We start from the raw sequence: 17,933 nt of genomic DNA on the forward strand, positions 1-17,933 counted from the left end.
CAGGACGACGAAACCGTTCTGCACGCACTCGTCCAGGCCCGAGTATTGCTGAAATATGGGTTTATGTCGAACAGCTACTGTCACGTGTAGGACGGATCCGACTATCGGCCGAATCCATAGTGAAGATTGCCCCGCCGACCTCCTTTAACAAGGAGGCGAGGCCGTTTTCTTGTGCCTTGTGGCTGTGGCGAAAGAAGTCGTGTGGTGGACTCGTTTGAAAGGCTAAAGTCAGAACTTTCCTCTTTGGTCAAGGCCTCATCAACTTTTCAAGTTTCACTTGAAAAGGAAGATGAGGTTAGAGAGGAAAGTGCTGTCCGATAGCAAGTTTTGAAAGGTGGGTGAATTGTGCGAGACTGGCCTGTATAAAGGGACCAGTTCTCAGGTTCGCCTGTAATTTCAAAGAAAAAGGTATGTAAAAGGAGAAGAAAGGGGACTCTCTACACCCCCGTTTTTTGACCAGGCTCCCGTTGGCTTTTGTAGGTTTTTTCCACCAGGAACCTTTCGAGACGTCTCCCTTTTGGGAGTTTTTCATTGTTGAATTTTATAAGTTGTTATAAAGATTTTTACTCGATGTTTTTAAAAAAAAACGGCAAAACCCTTTGTAACCTTTCGTCCTGTCTTGTCCTTTATGTAATCATGCGTGTCAGCCCTTGTGGCCAATAAAAAAGAATTGATTATTATTATTATTATTATTATTATTATTATTATTATTATTATTATTATTATTATATTACAAAAAAGGATTCACGTAACTCTTCACGAAGGTAAACAGTCAAGGCGAAGAGCGCGATCCGATTGTAAGACATTTTATTAGTTGAACGATATTTCAACAGAAGACTTTGTCTTCTTATTTTGAACTTGACAAAGACAGACGTACTTTTGAAATATCGTTCAACAAATATAATATCTTACAATCGAATCGCGCACTTCGTCTTGATCATCATCATCATCATCATCATCATCATTTTTAAACGTTATTTTATTGACCTATATTATTTAAAGCATTTGCAATGTTTTATATTTCCAGGCTTAAAGAGATTTGTGTTTTATATACGCTTTTGACAAGATTGCTTCCATGCAAAAATTTCTCTTTTTATAATGATTGACCTATTTCTTTCTTTTTTTATTTTTTGACCTCCTTCCAACTTGTCCAAATCAGCTAAGCTAAAAAGGGCTTAATCCGATTTTTATGCAATTTCTGTAAAAATTTTTTAGCAATCTTTAATTATTGTAATCGATAAAAAAATTCTATGTAAATTGGATTATCAAATTTATTTATTTATTTAAATTCCGCCTTTGCCTCTCATACTCGACTTTGCCTCTCATACTTTCGGAGTCCATAAATTCCTTACCATTTACGCACTAGAATCGATGTAATCGACTAGTGCGGTCTCCCAAATTTCAGGCCTCTCACCGCCAGTAGACGGGAATATTACTACTACTACTACTACTACTACTACTACTACTACTAGCAGAAGTACTTGCATAGTGAGTACGTCCCTACATATCACAGAACCATTTGTACACATTAGGCGTGTATAATTACCTCATGCATAGCATGCATGTAAATTTTACCCATAGTACACTGCATTATAATACAGTGCGGTTGTATACTGCCATACCGTAGTAACAAGGCACAAATTCTCCATATGCAAGAATGTCTAATCATCACTCTATTTATGATTTCAAGATATGCGTTACATATATATATATATTCATACACAGAGAAACACACACACGCACACATACTTGCATACATGCAAACATATATATGTACACATATATACATATACATACATGCATATATGTATACACACACACACACATATATATATATATATATATATATATATATAAATACACACACATATATAATATATGTGTATACAACTATATAATGTATGTATATGCGTGTGTGCGTGAGTGTGTATATATACATATATAAATATATATATATATATATATATAAAGAGAGAGAGAGAGAGAGAGATACACATATATATATATATATTCATTGAGAGGGCTATACATTTACAGAGCGAGAGAGTGGGGCGTGGTTATAAAGTATCATAGAACCAAGGTCAGTCTCAGATACTTTGCTATCAAAATGGTTAAATCTAATGTGCGAGTCCCGTGAGTTTCCAGCGCATCTCCCTCACCATCCTCCTGAGCAACGCCTTTTCAGTTTTGTCTGCTGGGACCGTGAGGCAGTCTGCATTATAGGAAATCGAGAGAATGTCAGAATTTTCTTGCTTGCTACAGGAACAACAAACTCATACAACCCTTTCGTGATTATTTTAAAAAGAAATATGTGATTTATTTATCTCTCAGCATTGGTTGCAGAAGAGAAAATAGCGAAGTAGAGCGTTCAGCAGACTGCTCAAGATCGCCTTTGGTTTTACGATACAAACTTCTTGTTTGAAACCGGTAGTTCTCAACCAAATTCATATGACCCTTAAGGATCCATATGACATTTTGATTTATATAAGATTTTGCTGTTAAAATTTATGTTCAATAAATTAGTTTTACTTCTAGAATACACAAAATATTTTATCATTTTTTAAATATAAATCGTAATAATCTTTAATTATGAAAATATTATAGGACTTTTGAAACATCGAATAAAGGGCCATAAGTGTAATAGGAATCAGCGGTTTCATAGGCAAAAATTGGTAGAGCGTCACAGCTTTAAGATTATATTAAAACCCTCCATTAAAATTTCCCGTTAATTTATGTTCCACAAACCAAATTTATGATTAATATGTGTCTTCCACGCTAAGATCGTTTATTTTACTAAATTCTTCCTTATTTTCATTATTAATCGCAACAAAGGCAATGTATTTCAGCTGTGGTATATTCATGAAATAGTCCCTGGCTCAATGATATAAGCTTTTGGTTTAAAAGTGAACTAAATTTAAACCTTGTATAACTGACCATTATAATCTTTGGAATAAGTAAACACCAACTGCAAAACTTTACTCTGATAGATGATTTTTTTGTGAAAGATATATTTCTTCCACTGATTCTTTGGAGTTTTATTGAGACTACATACGGCAACACCCAATATCTGGTCCCTACGTCATTCTACGTAAGGCCACATGTAGGATTTTAAGTTAAGTTACCTTCTCGTGTCATATCTACTCATAAGAGTCGGTTTCCCGGTTTCGTGGCGTATGCATTCTCAACCAGGACGAGACGCCGGTTCGTCGCAGAATTACTCATTTTTGACACTGAGTGGACAGGAGCAAAGTGAAATGAAGCGTTTTGCTCAAGAACACAAAGTGTCGCTCGGTCCAGGAATCGAAACTACAATCTTACGATTACGCATCTAATAGCCTAATCACTAAACCGCATACCTTCACAACACCTTGTAGGATTCCGTCAGGCAAACAAGTGGTTGCATTTGATTCACTGGATATCACCTTAGTGGGAGTCTTATACTATCTGCTAAAACATTTCCCAGCATATATTTCCGATTCTGCATAATCTATACATATAATGGTACAACAACACTGAAATACTCCGAGAAGCAACAACAAGAAGTCGAGGTAGGACGTGGTTAGTAGCTTTATAAAGTTTCTTGTATCGAAAAAACAGCGCAATGTCAACATTTTTTTCAGAATTTAGCCAACCAGAAAGAACGAAAGGTTGCAGATGACCTGTTCCAATGTTTTAAACAATTGTTGATTATGAAATGTTTAAAACAAGACATTATGAAACATAATAAGAGCAAGGGTAATCAGTCATATATAAGTCTATATGTGTATACGCGCTGTGCATGTGAGTGCGCGCGTGAGATTGTATGTGTGTGTGCGTGTGTGTTTCAGCGTGTCTATAAACATACACACACAGACACTCACATATACATATGGAGATGAATGCATATATTCCTACGTACATGCATCCATTGATACAATTAATACTATAGAAAGAAAAATCTCGTGTTCTCCATCTCTCCTTATCTAGTTCTGTTTGTATGGTTATGTCGCTCCGTACTCCACCATTCACGACATTCTCTTTCGCTTCGTAGGTAAGCATAATTATAATGAATAAGCAAAAATCTACCTCACAAAAATGTATTAAGAAATCAAATATTATGCCATCTATCTATCTATCTATCTATCTGTCTCTAACTATCTACGTATTCTTCTACATATATAGATAAATAGATTGATTGCCAGATATATATATATATATAGAAAGATAGATAGGTGGCAACTAAGTGCACATGAACACCAGTTGCAAATTGACACGAACAGAAATATAAATGTGTGTATATGTACGACCATATATATATATATATATATATGTAAGTATAAATATGTATATATATGTATATAGATGCGTATGTATATATATATACATGTATAAATATATATATATATATGTATATATATACATGTATAAATATATATATATATGTATATATATATACATGTATAAATATATATATACATATATACATACACATGTATAAGTGTATATATACATATATACATATATACATATACATATATACATATACATGTATAAATATATATATATATACATATACACATATAAATATATATATACATATATACATATACAAATATATATATACATATATACATAAATATATATATATATATATGTATATATATTTATATATATCGTATATGTTTATAGGCGTGGAAATATATACGTGTTTGCAAAGACGCGCGCGCGCACTCACGCACACAAACACACACTCATACACACACACACACACCACGCCACGCACAGAAGCGCGCATGCACATACATTCACTATCATACATGTGTATGTGATCCGTGTGCACATACATATGAATATGAGCTTTTGCCTGTATCCATATTCATACACTTAGACATACATATATGTGTATATAATTGTGCATACATACACACGCACATATATATATATATATGCATGCGTAGAAATATTCATATATGTGTATATAAATATATGTATATATCCATATACTTATGTGTATACACACACACATACACACGCATACACATATGTATATATATGTATGTATATATGATATAGACGAGGAGCACCGAATGACTGAGGACCACACGTAATTTTTGTATATGTTAATGTTCATCATGTAAAAAGCTTGGCTGATAACCAAACAGATAAGAATTATTTGGAATTTCCGAAAGACAAAACATGTTTAAATAACGTACAAACGTATGAAGGAAACGTTGAAATGTTGACGTCACACGCATATATTGCTTTGAATCCACACACATACAAACACGCACCCATATACATATACACACACACGCTAACAGACTCACTGAGAAGCCCAGGTAAAAGCATACGCTCATATTTACACACCATCTATTTGAACCTAATATACTTTTATCACTTGTTTTTGTTTTGAAGCCTCATATATAAACATTTCTAGATGTAGGAATACATACACATATACATATATATATATATCCGGCTGTGTGTGTGTGGGTATATGTATATATGTATGTTTGTATGTATGTACGTATGTATGTATGTACGTATGTAAGAATGCATATATATATATATTTATATATATGTACATATACAAACATAGTTGTATATGTATGTATATATTTATATATATTCTTTTATTCTTTTATTTCTTTTAGTCAGTAGACTGCGGCCATACAGTATAAAATAAGACGATGTAATAAGAGCTATAAATGAAATGAACCGAACTCAGTTACTGGCACTAATGGATTCCGAGCAATCCCTTAAAAAGCATGTAAGCGAGTCCTAGCAAGACCACTGCTGTCCCTCTTCCAGAGCTTCCTTGCAACTGGCAAATTTCCAAGCAAGCTCAAGGACGGTAAAATATGCTCTATGCATAAAGGAAGTAGCAGAACAGAGGTCAAAAACTATAGACCTATCTCTCTAACCTCGCACTTCGGCAAATCATGGAACGAATTGTCAAAAAGAAACTAATCACCTTCCTTGAGAAATGTGATTTGCTGACTGACACCCAACATGGTTTCGAACCAGGAAGAAGCTGCATGACTCAGTTTTTACTACACTATGACCGGGTGTTGAAACAGTTGCTCAACCACTCAAATTTGGATGTGATATATCTCAACTTTGCAAAGGCCTTCGATAAGCTCGATTATGGAATGATATGTCACAAACTACGTGATCTTGGCATAGTCGGGAAATTGGGAGAATGGCTGCATGCCTTTCTGAAAGATAGAAGTCAGGTAGTAGTAGCCAATGGGGACACCTCCATTGACACACGAATAGTGAGTGGTGTTCCGCAAGCCAATGTTTTAGGACCACTACTGTTCATAATAGTCCTGTCAGAATGTCGCCATCACAAGTTATGCAGATGATACAAATGTCTCACAGTAGATACAGAACCCTGAAGACGCTATACACCTGCAATGTAGGTATACAGAGGTGCTAAAATGAAGTTAGATAGCCTTATAAGTAATGAAACCAGTGGTACGCACCCTTGATATGGAATGAAAGACTGGAATAGAGTACAAAGAGTTTGTAACAAAGCAAACAAGGTGAACAAGTGGTACAAGACCCGGCAAATATGGAGTGATATTTCTAGAGGCCACAGCCCATGGAGAACTATCCCGTGGAATTGAGTAAGCTCTGAAGGAGGCTAAACTCAACGTTAAGATCGTTGAAAAGACAGGGAGCTCCATCAGATCACAACTATTTAGGACGCACCTCGTTTGAGAATACCACATGCACCATTGATAACTGCAAGGTATGTAAGATTAACCCTGGTATTAACTGTAAAACTTAAAATGTAGTCTACAGCATAAGGCGCATAGAGAATGATTTTAAAGACAACAACATACTTTGATGAGACATCTAAAAGCATTGCGGAGAGGTTAAGTGACCATTTGAAACAATATGACGGCAAAAAATTCCTCCATATTCTACCAACAGGCCAAAGACCAGCATGGAGGCACCCTGGGTCAACTTGATATCCGCATTGTATCCAAGCACCCGGAGGGCTCAACATTCAAACAAGTGGGGCCTCATCCCCAGTACTATATAGCAAATATACATAGGTGTCATACTCCAAAACCCACAGTTTATATCGTCATACAAACTCATACACAGGCACACATACATGCACATTCAAGGAGACAGAGACACGCACACAAATACACAGATACATACAGACCAACATACACACACACAAACACACAAAGATAATAGCAAACAGGCACAAACACACAAACATGGATATGCAGAAAGCATACATACATACGAACGTGCACACATGCATATATACACATATATACGGAGTACATGCATACATACAAACATGCACACATAAATACATGCATACACACGCATACATACATACATGCATACATACATACATACATACATATGTGTACGTGCAGGCACACTGACGCACACGCATGCGCACAAATAGACAAACAAACAAGCAACAAAAGAAGAAAAAAGAACGCAGTTCCGATAACGGACAGAGTCAACGACTATTGAAAAGGTTGCAAGACGGAAAGAACATTGTAGTAAAAATAAATGACTCCCCCTAGACACAATAAAATATGCTTCAACACAGGAATTCACATAAAGAATCTTGCAAACCAAATACCAAAACGTGTATATATATATATACACACCCTCATAAACTTAACAGTTTAAAAGGGTTTTATATGTGCAATCGCTTGTGGATGTATAAGTGTGTGTTTTAATAAGTTACCAAGAAAATGGCTACTGACAATGACTTTTACACTCCTTTTCCGAAGAGGATGCGATAATATGGTGGTGTAAGCGATACTCCGTGGGTATGGAGAACTAAACCTGATAAATATTATTCACGCTAGATGTTCAATGAGGAATTAACCGGTAGTAGGCTTTGTCTTATATTGAATTTCCCTTTATTCTATCATTCTATTACTATTATATAATTACAACTGTCTCGCATTTTAATTTGAATTTCCGTATTTTATATATACCATTATCTACATCTAACCTATTGAATTTATATATTCAACCGGCTTTCGAGGCATTTAGCGATCAGCTACTGCGCCTATCAGAATGCTGGTATATTAATGGAACTCGTTTTCAAATGAAAAGCTTTATGTTGCTGATCTCTCATTTCTTTTACAGTATCTGTTGTCCATTTTAATAATAATAATAATAATAATAATAATAATAATAATAATAATAATAATAATAATAATCCTTTCTACTATAGGCACAAGGCCTGAAATTTGGCGGGAGGGGAATAGCCTATTACATTGACCCCAGTGTTTCACTGGTACTTAATTTATCGTCCCTAAAAGGATGAAACGCAAAGTCGACTTTTGAAAATTTCAGGGTCGGTAAATTAAGTACCAGTGAAACGCTGTGGTCGATGTAATTGATTAGTCCCCCTCCCTCAAATTTTAGGCCTTGTGCGTATTGTAGAAAAGATAATAATAATAATAATAATAATAATAATAATAATAATAATAATAATAATAATAATAATAAAATAATTATTATTATTATTATTATTATTATTATTATTCAGTAGTTTTATTTTTATAGCGTGCTTTCACTTCACTACCGAGCGCAGCTCTGTGTGCCTTGGGTATGTGCTGTGATTTGTTGTGATGCTCTGATGGCTATTGTATGGAAAGTGTTCTGCGTAGGATGTGTGCAGTGCCTAGTAGTGCAATTTTCTGTATGTTATATGTGTTTGTAAGTCCTGGTGTTTTTGTTATGTATTTGTCTGAATATTTTTTTATCATGCCTAATGCACCTACTATGATAGGAATTGTTTCTGTTTTCAGGTTCCACATTCTAGTTACCTCTATCTCCAGGTCTTTGTATTTTGAGAGTTTCTCCACTTCTTTTAGGGACACGTTGTCATCTGCCGGTATTGATACATCAATTAGAAAGCATTTTTTTTCTTCACGATCTCTGACAACTATATCTGGTCTGTTGGCCTTAATTTCTCTATCTGTGTGTATCGGCATATCCCAGAGTATGGTTGCTTTCTTGTTTTCTGTGACCTTTTCTGGTGTGTGCCTATACCATTTTCTGTTGTTATTCCATAATGTTGGCATAGCTTCCAATGTATGTAGGTTCCAACTCTGTCATGTCTGTGAACATATTCCTTCTTAGCCAGGACTGGGCAGCTAGAGATAATATGATTTATTGTTTCTTGTCCATCTCCACATATTCTGCAGTTACTTGTAATATTTCTTTTCGTTACATGTTTTTGGTAATTTCTGGTGGGGAGGCTTTGGTCTTGTGCTGCAATTAAAAATCCCTGTTTTTCTGCTTTGAGTCCTGAGCTTCTCAACCATTGCTGGGATTTTTCTTTGTCTATTTCTTTTGCGTTTAGTTTAGTGCAGTATTTACCATGAAGGGGTTTTTTCTTGCCATCGTTTTATCATGGCTCGTTGCTGTTCTATTTTTAGTTTGGATTTCATTTGTTTTATAGCTTTTGTTGTTTCTTCATCATCTTCTTCTTCTTTGTGTTTATTAGGTGGTATGATTTCTTGTTTGTATTTGTCAGCTTCCTTAAATACTGAGAACAGTTTTTTGTTTTGCTCGTGTTTTGCTGCTATCTGGATCAGTTTTCCTTCCTTCTAAAGTAGGTATTTTTGCAGTCCTATGGTGGTTATTTTATAGTAGTTTTCCAGCTTTATAAGGCCTCTACCACCTTCTATACGTTGTATATATAGTCTTTCTATGTCAGATTTTGGGTGATGCATCCTAGATCCTGTCAGTATTTTTCTTGTTTTCCTATCTATTTTGGACAGTTCATTTCGTGTCCAGTTAAGGATATTGTAGCTGTAACTTATAACTGGGACAGCTAAAGTGTTGATACCTATTATCTTGTTTTTAGCATTGAGCTCTGTTTTTAGTATTGATCTAACTCGTCTATAATATTCTTTTTTTATTTTCTCTTTCATTTGTGTGTGTTGTGTCTTATCTAGTCATAGATTCCTAAGTATTTGTAAGTTTGGCTTTGGTCTAATTCTTTTAATTCATTGGTTTTATCTAGTGTGATGTTGTTACTCTTAACTAGTTTTCCTCTTTTCATGGTTACTTTGGCGCATTTTTCTAATCCAAATTTCATATCTATTTCTTTGGTAAATCCATGAACTGTCTTTAATAGTGTTTCCAGCTGTTTGTCATTTGCAGCGTATAGTTTTAGGTCATCCATATATAAAAGGTGGCTGATCGTTTTGCCGTAACATTTATATCCGCATCCAGTTCTATTTAGCATATCAGATAGAGGTGACAGTGCCAACCAGAAAAGGAGTGGAGAGAGCGTGTCTCCCTGGAATATTCCTCTTCTAATGGGGATGTCTTTGGTTTTCATGAGTCCCTCTTTTGTTTGGAGGTGTAGGACTGTTTGCCATTTATTCATAGAGTGCTCTATGAATTTTATGATTGTTGGTGCTACTTTGTTAATGGCTAGTGTTTCGAGGATCCATGTGTGGGGAATGCTATCAAACGCCTTTTTGTAGTCAATCCAGGCCATACTGAGGCCTTTCTTCTTTCTGTGGCTGTCTTCAGTTACGGCTTTATTAATCATTAGTTGATCTTTACAGCCATATGAGCCCTTGCAGCATCCTTTCTGCTCTTCTGGGAACAGTTTGTTTTCGTCCAGGTGCTTGTTCAGCCTTTGCGATATCACTGCAGTAAATGCCTTGAACATAGTAGGGAGGCAGGTTATTGGTCTGTAGTTTTCTGGTTTTGTTGTTTCGTTTGATTTGGGAATTAAGATGGTTTTCCCCTTCGTGAGCCATTCAGGCATTGTCTCTGGCTCTGCTAGTATGCTGTTAAAGTTTTCAGCCAGCTTTTTGTGCATTCCTGTTAGATATTTCAACCAGAAGTTGGGGATCTTGTCATGCCCAGGTGCCTTCCAGTTGCTTAGTTTTTGCAGTGCCTGGGTGACCTCTTCAGTTGTTATGGGGGTCCAAAGTTTTCAGATGCCGAGTTTGTTATCTTCATACTCCTTTTTTTTGGCTGTTCGTTCGCCGACCATATTTCTTTCCAGAATTCTTCCAATTCTTCTGCCGTTGGTGCTGCAGTGACTTCTATTTTATTTTTGCCCAGTTCTTGGTAGAACTTTTTGGGGTCGGAGTTGAACTTTTTGTTCTGTTCAAAGAAGCGTTGGCGTTTCTCGTACCGGCGGATCCTTTGAGCTTTGGCAAGGATATCTTGCTTCAGCTTTTCTTTTATCTCCGGCAAATCTTTTTCTGTGATGTTATATTTGCGGAGCATTTTTGTTCTCTTTTTGTTGCTCAGTAGCGTTGCTTGTTTGCTGATTTCATTAAGAATCGACAGGTCTTTTCTAATTTTTTTATTTTGTTTTGGATGTTATTTATCCACAGGGTTTGTTTGGGTGGTGGTACTCCTGTTTGGGCGGGTTTGGGTGAGTATCCAGCTTCTTTTGTGGCTGCAGTGGCTGCTGCGTATATCAGGTCATTTAGTTCAGTGATATCACTTTTTTTGTTTCAGTGGCTAGTTCAGTGACGGCTAGGTTTATGTTGTTTATAATTGGCGTTGTTATTGCGTTTATTTTTATTCTTGGGAGGTATGGTCGGTGGTCCATTTTGAGCTCTGTGGTTTTTAGTTCTTTGATTATTTTATTTTTTATATTATCATAATCATTAGGCTCCCCTTCGTTGTTTACATCGTGTTTGTTGGGAATGTTGCGTTTGTCTTCGTGTTTTACAGTTTCAGTGTTTATATTATTGGGCATTGTTGTGTGGCTTCTATCTACATTTTCCTGGTGTATTTTTTCTTTTAAATGTTCTATTTCTATTTCTGATATTTTTTTGGCTTTGAGAATGTATCTTCGTACGTTAGCTAATTTATTAGGGTTCATTGCTGTATCCAAGTCTATATCTCTATTATTTTCCTTCCATATTTTATATGTATGTGTTGTTGTATTTTCATTTTGTGGGTAGAGCATTGCTGTGAAGTATGCGTGTAAGATCGAAATGTATTCCTCACGTGTCCATTTACGTCTTTTGGGTTTTAATTGCGGGACATGAGGTACAACGTCCGGCCCATTATTTTGACGGTCGTCATTTTCGTAGGGTACCGGTCCGTTTATTTCTGTTGTCACATTATTTCGCACGTGTAGTTTTTCGTACATTTTTTGTTGTAGGTTTAATGTACGTACCGCTCGATTGTTATTCTTGGGTTGAATAGTATCGGTGGCATTTAATTTCTTCGTAGTTCCTTTGTACATGGTGTTTGAGGTCGGGGATGATCGTGTTGTTCCACGCATGTTTACATGTGTTGTGTTAGAGGTGGAGATAATATCGAGTCAAAATACATCATTTCGTTTCGAAAATAGTAATAAATTTCAATTCGTATTACTTACTCGGATATTGTCCAATTCTTTGTTAGTAAATCTTTGGCTCCATAGGGTGTCCTTGTTTTCGATGTTTGTGGATAGATTTCGGAGCTCTGTATTTTCCTTCTTACATCTTAAACGTCCCCGGTGTCTTTTATTATTATTATATTATTATTATTATTATTATTATTATTATTATTATTATTATTATTATTATTATTATTATTATTATTATTATCATCCTTATTATTATTATTATTATTTATTATTATTATTATTATTCTTGTTGTTGTTGTCGTTGTTGTTATTGAGTGAAAAAGCAGCTCATACCCTCAAAGTGACACTGGTGTACCCAATATACCCATCAAGATGCCATCAAAGTGACACTTGGAAGCCCAATGTACCCAGCATGACTACCCATCTGATAGAGTACACGAGGCACATCCATATGTGCACGACCTGGTGATCCGATATTAAAATAAACATTGCATGTCCTTGTAAGTGGGATTCAGTTAAAATTTTGTTCAGGTCAAGTAGCCCATCCCACCTAACAGGCCCCTGTATAAGGGTTGTGTAAGGACGATCGAAACACCCAGGTTTCCAGAGAGGAATTATTCAAACCCCCAAAGAATTTCTTTCAACACATGGCTATGACGCTCCCTCACTACTCCTGCTCGTGATCGGATATGTCCATGTGGTCAGCTGCAATACAACAAGCTCAACTGGTTAATGGTCAAACAAGTGACGAGAAAATCTGTGGTATTGAGCATACCGCAACTTTCATCATCTTCATCGTCATCATCATCATTATCATCATCATCATCATCATCCATCTGTAGTAGTAGTAGTAGTAGTAGTTGTAGGAGAAGGAGGAGGAGGATTGGCAGCTACACGCCTCGCAGCAAATCTGCCTTGCCACTATGTACTCTCTTCTGTTTTTAAGTTTTTTAAAATTTTATTTTGAGGAATGAACTGAATTCGGACGATGATACAAAACTTCATCGTTGGAATGTAAATAACGAAGACAATGTCACATTTTAAACTTTAGAAAAGTCTTGAATATATATTTACTGTTCCATTTACAGATCTCATTTGTAATGTGCGAATTGGTTGATTCCTTGATTCTGAAAATCCATGTTTATCCACACTATTAGGCAAAACCAAGTGCACCGATTTTTATGGGTATAATTGTAAATTTGTAATCTGGACATAGAAGCTGGAGGTTTCGAAACAGTTGTCCATATTTATCTCTTTCTGTTTGATTTGAAATAAATTTTCACATCAGCAGGACTACTGACCTCCATGACGGTACATACTTTTCTTTACTTTCCCAAACAGCATCCGATGCTTATAGCAGATGCTTGCTCATAACAGACAATTTGACGGGAATGTTCCACCAGTATTCTTTGCGTTGCTGTTTCTGTACATAATTTATACATATTCAATAATAGGAGGATACTCTACATTCGCTCCAGGACAGACTTTGTTTCTGGATAGCATTGCAGTTTGTTTTAGCGACACTGTGCAAACACATAGGGAGGTAATACCTTAATGAAATTTGGGGGCAATTGCTAATGATATGTGTGATGTTTTCCTCATATATACGAGATAATCTACAATTTCGGTTGTAGAGACTTCATTGTCTCATATTTATTATTACGTACTTAAAAGCAATCTCCTGTCCTTGAACTGAAAATGCAAGTCCTTGGAAGTGTAATGTGAAATAGCAGTTACGAGTTCAGGAGAAGCTTCGTTTCATGTCAATGTTACTATTTCCCGCAATTCTCCCAGAAACATACCCATGCACGCTCTATTTTAGTATGCTGAGCGCTTTACCTCCAGGTCTTCTTTCAGGTATGCTAGTCTGATTTGCGGTTGAATGGGAGGTCGTCAGGAAGAGAGTGCTTCCTGAGGAGCTCGCTACAATCACCTATTTTTTCTTCACTTTTCAACTCTAGGTTGGTTAATATGTTTATTTTTTTCTGTTGTTATTTAGCTGGTACTGTCTGAGAGACACTATACGACATTCAAAGCCTGTCTGCACCGATATCCAGCCTCTACACTCTTTATCTCTTCTTAGGTAACGTCTTTCGATATCACTATTTCTGTGGAAATTGTATGTATGTATGTATGTATGTATGTAAATGTGTGTGTCTGTCTGTATGTATGTATGTGTGCTTGTGTTTGTGCGTGAGTGCATGTATGTATGTACTTACGCACCCATGTCATCGCCACCAGTGGAGGAAACAGTGAAAAAAAGAGTGAATATTTTTTTGAAAAAAATAGACTGCATTTTCATGCAGAAATTAAGCAATCTGCTCGAAAATGTCCAGGCAGTGTAGTGGATAAGGGAAGATTGGTCTGAAATATCTACGGACGAGTACGTATATCAAAAGCTGAGCTCATCACTCACCAACGGAGCCACAAGGGTAATGTATACTTTTGAGCGTACGTTGTTCTAAATTATCAGTGACGGTTTCCCGTGGTCAAGAGTAGACAGCCATAATACGCACGCCCACACATGCAAGCACACACGCACACACATACACATATGCAAGCATGCATACACACACACAAAAAAGAAGTATATATATATATATGTATGTATGTATGTATGCATATATGTATGTATAACGTCGAAGCCACTATCAACCTTTCCTTGTAAAATTTGAATACACAAGTACTCAACTAAAAAGTATTGAGTAATCATTTAGCTTGACGATAAACTGTTTTTGTATATAATTTTGACGTGCAGATACTAGAGTATATAATATATAAACGTATGTACGTACAAATGCACATGCATGTGTTTGTGTGTGGGGGTATATATGAATATATGTCTGTGTGTGTAGTATACATGAAACTACACATCAGGAGATCCCAACATTAATTGAAGGCGTACTCAATACATATATCTAGTGTATTAAAATTAACGTGTAGAAGGAAAAGTTTGATAATGCCCCCGAAATTTTATCGATGATTAGTTTTGTCCAACTGTCTAAATTGACACCGGCCGTACCTCGAAGTATCCACCAAAATTTCGAAGTATAAATTAATATAGTAATGAATGAATGTGTCTATTAATGTGAGTACATGGACACTTATATAACTGTGTGCGTGTGTGTGTGTATGCGCGTCTACGTGTGTGTGTATATGTGTTTATCGTAAGAGAACACGTTTGTCTATCTGAATATATGTATATATTCACGTAGGTTTCTGAGCGTACACATGTGAGTGTGTTTGGACGTTTGTGTGTATGTGTGTTTATAAAGAGGCAAATAAGATAAAAGTTTTTATTTCTTTGCCGACTTATTTGCGATTTTCAAAGATGTCTGATCGGTTAGGTGTGGTAGTGTATGGCTTTGAATGTTGGTGGCGAGTGAGGTTGAAAGAAGATGTGTAAAAGGTCTGACAACATAAACAAACACAAGTGATAAAACAGATGGTAGGGATAACTTTATAAAGATTCCCTTCTGTCGAGATTGGGAAATGTTCATAATGGAAATATGCAAACAGTGAGAAACCTAAAGCCACGCAGATCACATGTACTCACGCGTACACACTTTTACAACCAGCGCGCACACATAAACTACACAAAAGTACACACAAGCACATATATGTGTGTGTGTGTGTGTATTACGAGTGCCTCTGTATGTGTACAATCTTAAATAGTCCAAAACCTATAAACCTATAAACCTACAATCTTAAATAGTCCAAAACACCGGTGTTGTTTTAGCATTGATGAGAATAGAATAGTGTTGAATTCCCATCTCTGAGGTATTTTGGTCGATCGAATATGAGATCGAATGAGATGTGCTGAAGTGTTGCATTGCATCATTTTCAGGTACGCTATACTATTAGAAACGTACGGAACTGATAAATCACGAATACATTTCTATTCTTTTGTGTTCATGTATACACAGACACATACATATATATTTATCAATATATTTATATGTATGTATGTATGTATGTATGTAAGTATGTATGTATGTATGTATGTATGTATGTATGTATGTATGTTATGTATGTATGAACACACACACATCTATCTATCTATCTACCTATCTACCTGTATATATGTGTGTGTGTATCTGTGAGTATGTCAGTGAATGTGTGTGTGCGTGAGTAAGTGTGTGTGTGCGTGTGTGTGTGGTTTCGTAAGATCGAAACAAATTACGTAGACAAGTTTGCGGATAAGATGTTTTTACAATTGTAATCCGCAAACTCGTATTCTAGCGAGCTTGATAAACATTTCACTCCATTGCGAGAGCTGAGATTTTTTTCTTTTTTTTTTTTTTACCACCGACATATGTAGTATATAACTGTATATACGAAATAATGTAACCCGCGCACACTTACGGCTCGATAACATGTACCATGCTTTTGCTAATTGTTTTAGGTGCCTATCGAGCAGTGATCAGATAGGGATCTCTCTCGACTCTCCCCACTCTTTAGTCCATTTCTTTCAGACTACAAATGATGTGCAACCAATAGTAATGACTATTGTTGATGTAAAAGTGTTGAACCATCCAGTAATAATAAGAAATTACTATGCTAATTTAAACAATAGGTAGAATCGAGGCCATAGTAGCCCCGTAGCTAGAAAATCAACGAACACAACAACAGCAACAACAACAGCAGCAGAAGCAACAAGAAGTCGTGACTTATCCACAGCCGTTGCTGTCTCATGTATTGAAGAGTACATAGGAGCAGAGCCAGATTAAAAGAGAGTGAAGGCGAAAATTTCCCCGCGCCTCCGAGTATAATGCTTCCCCAGCTACGATGGGAATGTAGCACTCAGTACAGGGAAGGGCCAATTCCCAGTTACTTGACATGAAGAGGCTCTGCTTCAATATACAAAGGTATCTTGACTTCCTAAAAAATGTAATGGATTCTCTGTTATGATAAATTACTATAGATTTTGCCACTTTAGAGACACCAGAGCAACTGCTGTCGCTGCTTTTGGGACATATGCATGTATGTACTTATGTATTTCTCTGTGTGTGTGTGTGTGTGTGTGTGTGTGTTTTAAAAGAGTTTGACCGAAAGAAGTTACTTCTCTAGGTCAAAATACTTTCAACGCATGACTGAGCAATGACACTTTCAGTTAAAGGTACATGCACACATACCTGCGCGTGCATATACACATATATTGCTACTTTTAAACTTAGTTATTTTGGTGAGGCATTGAAAACTGGACTTATTTTATGAAACAACAAAGTATGGAATATGCTCCAAAATTAAAATTTTGAATTAGTTATAGTTATTGTTATCAACATTTAGTTGAATTTAATTATCGTTATCAACATTTAGTTGAAATTAGTTTTAGTTATCAACAGATAAAAACCTTTGTTTTCGGGTTATTTTTGTTTGTATGTATGCATATATGTGTTTGCAGAATTGGATGTTTTATGTATGTTTTCTTATGCATATAGTTGCATATCTAGGCATACTCATATATATTTAAATGATAAATTTCTGGAGAGTGTTATAGATTTTTACTGTTCCACTGATGGATTTGATCTGTAGTCTTCGAATTAGCTTTCTTCTTTCTGATTTTGAGAAGCCTAACTTCTCAAGATTGCTATCTAGGCAGTGTGTTACC

The sequence above is a fragment of the Octopus sinensis genome, linkage group LG6 (assembly GCF_006345805.1).
Source record: "Octopus sinensis linkage group LG6, ASM634580v1, whole genome shotgun sequence".
Lineage (NCBI taxonomy): Eukaryota > Metazoa > Mollusca > Cephalopoda > Octopoda > Octopodidae > Octopus > Octopus sinensis.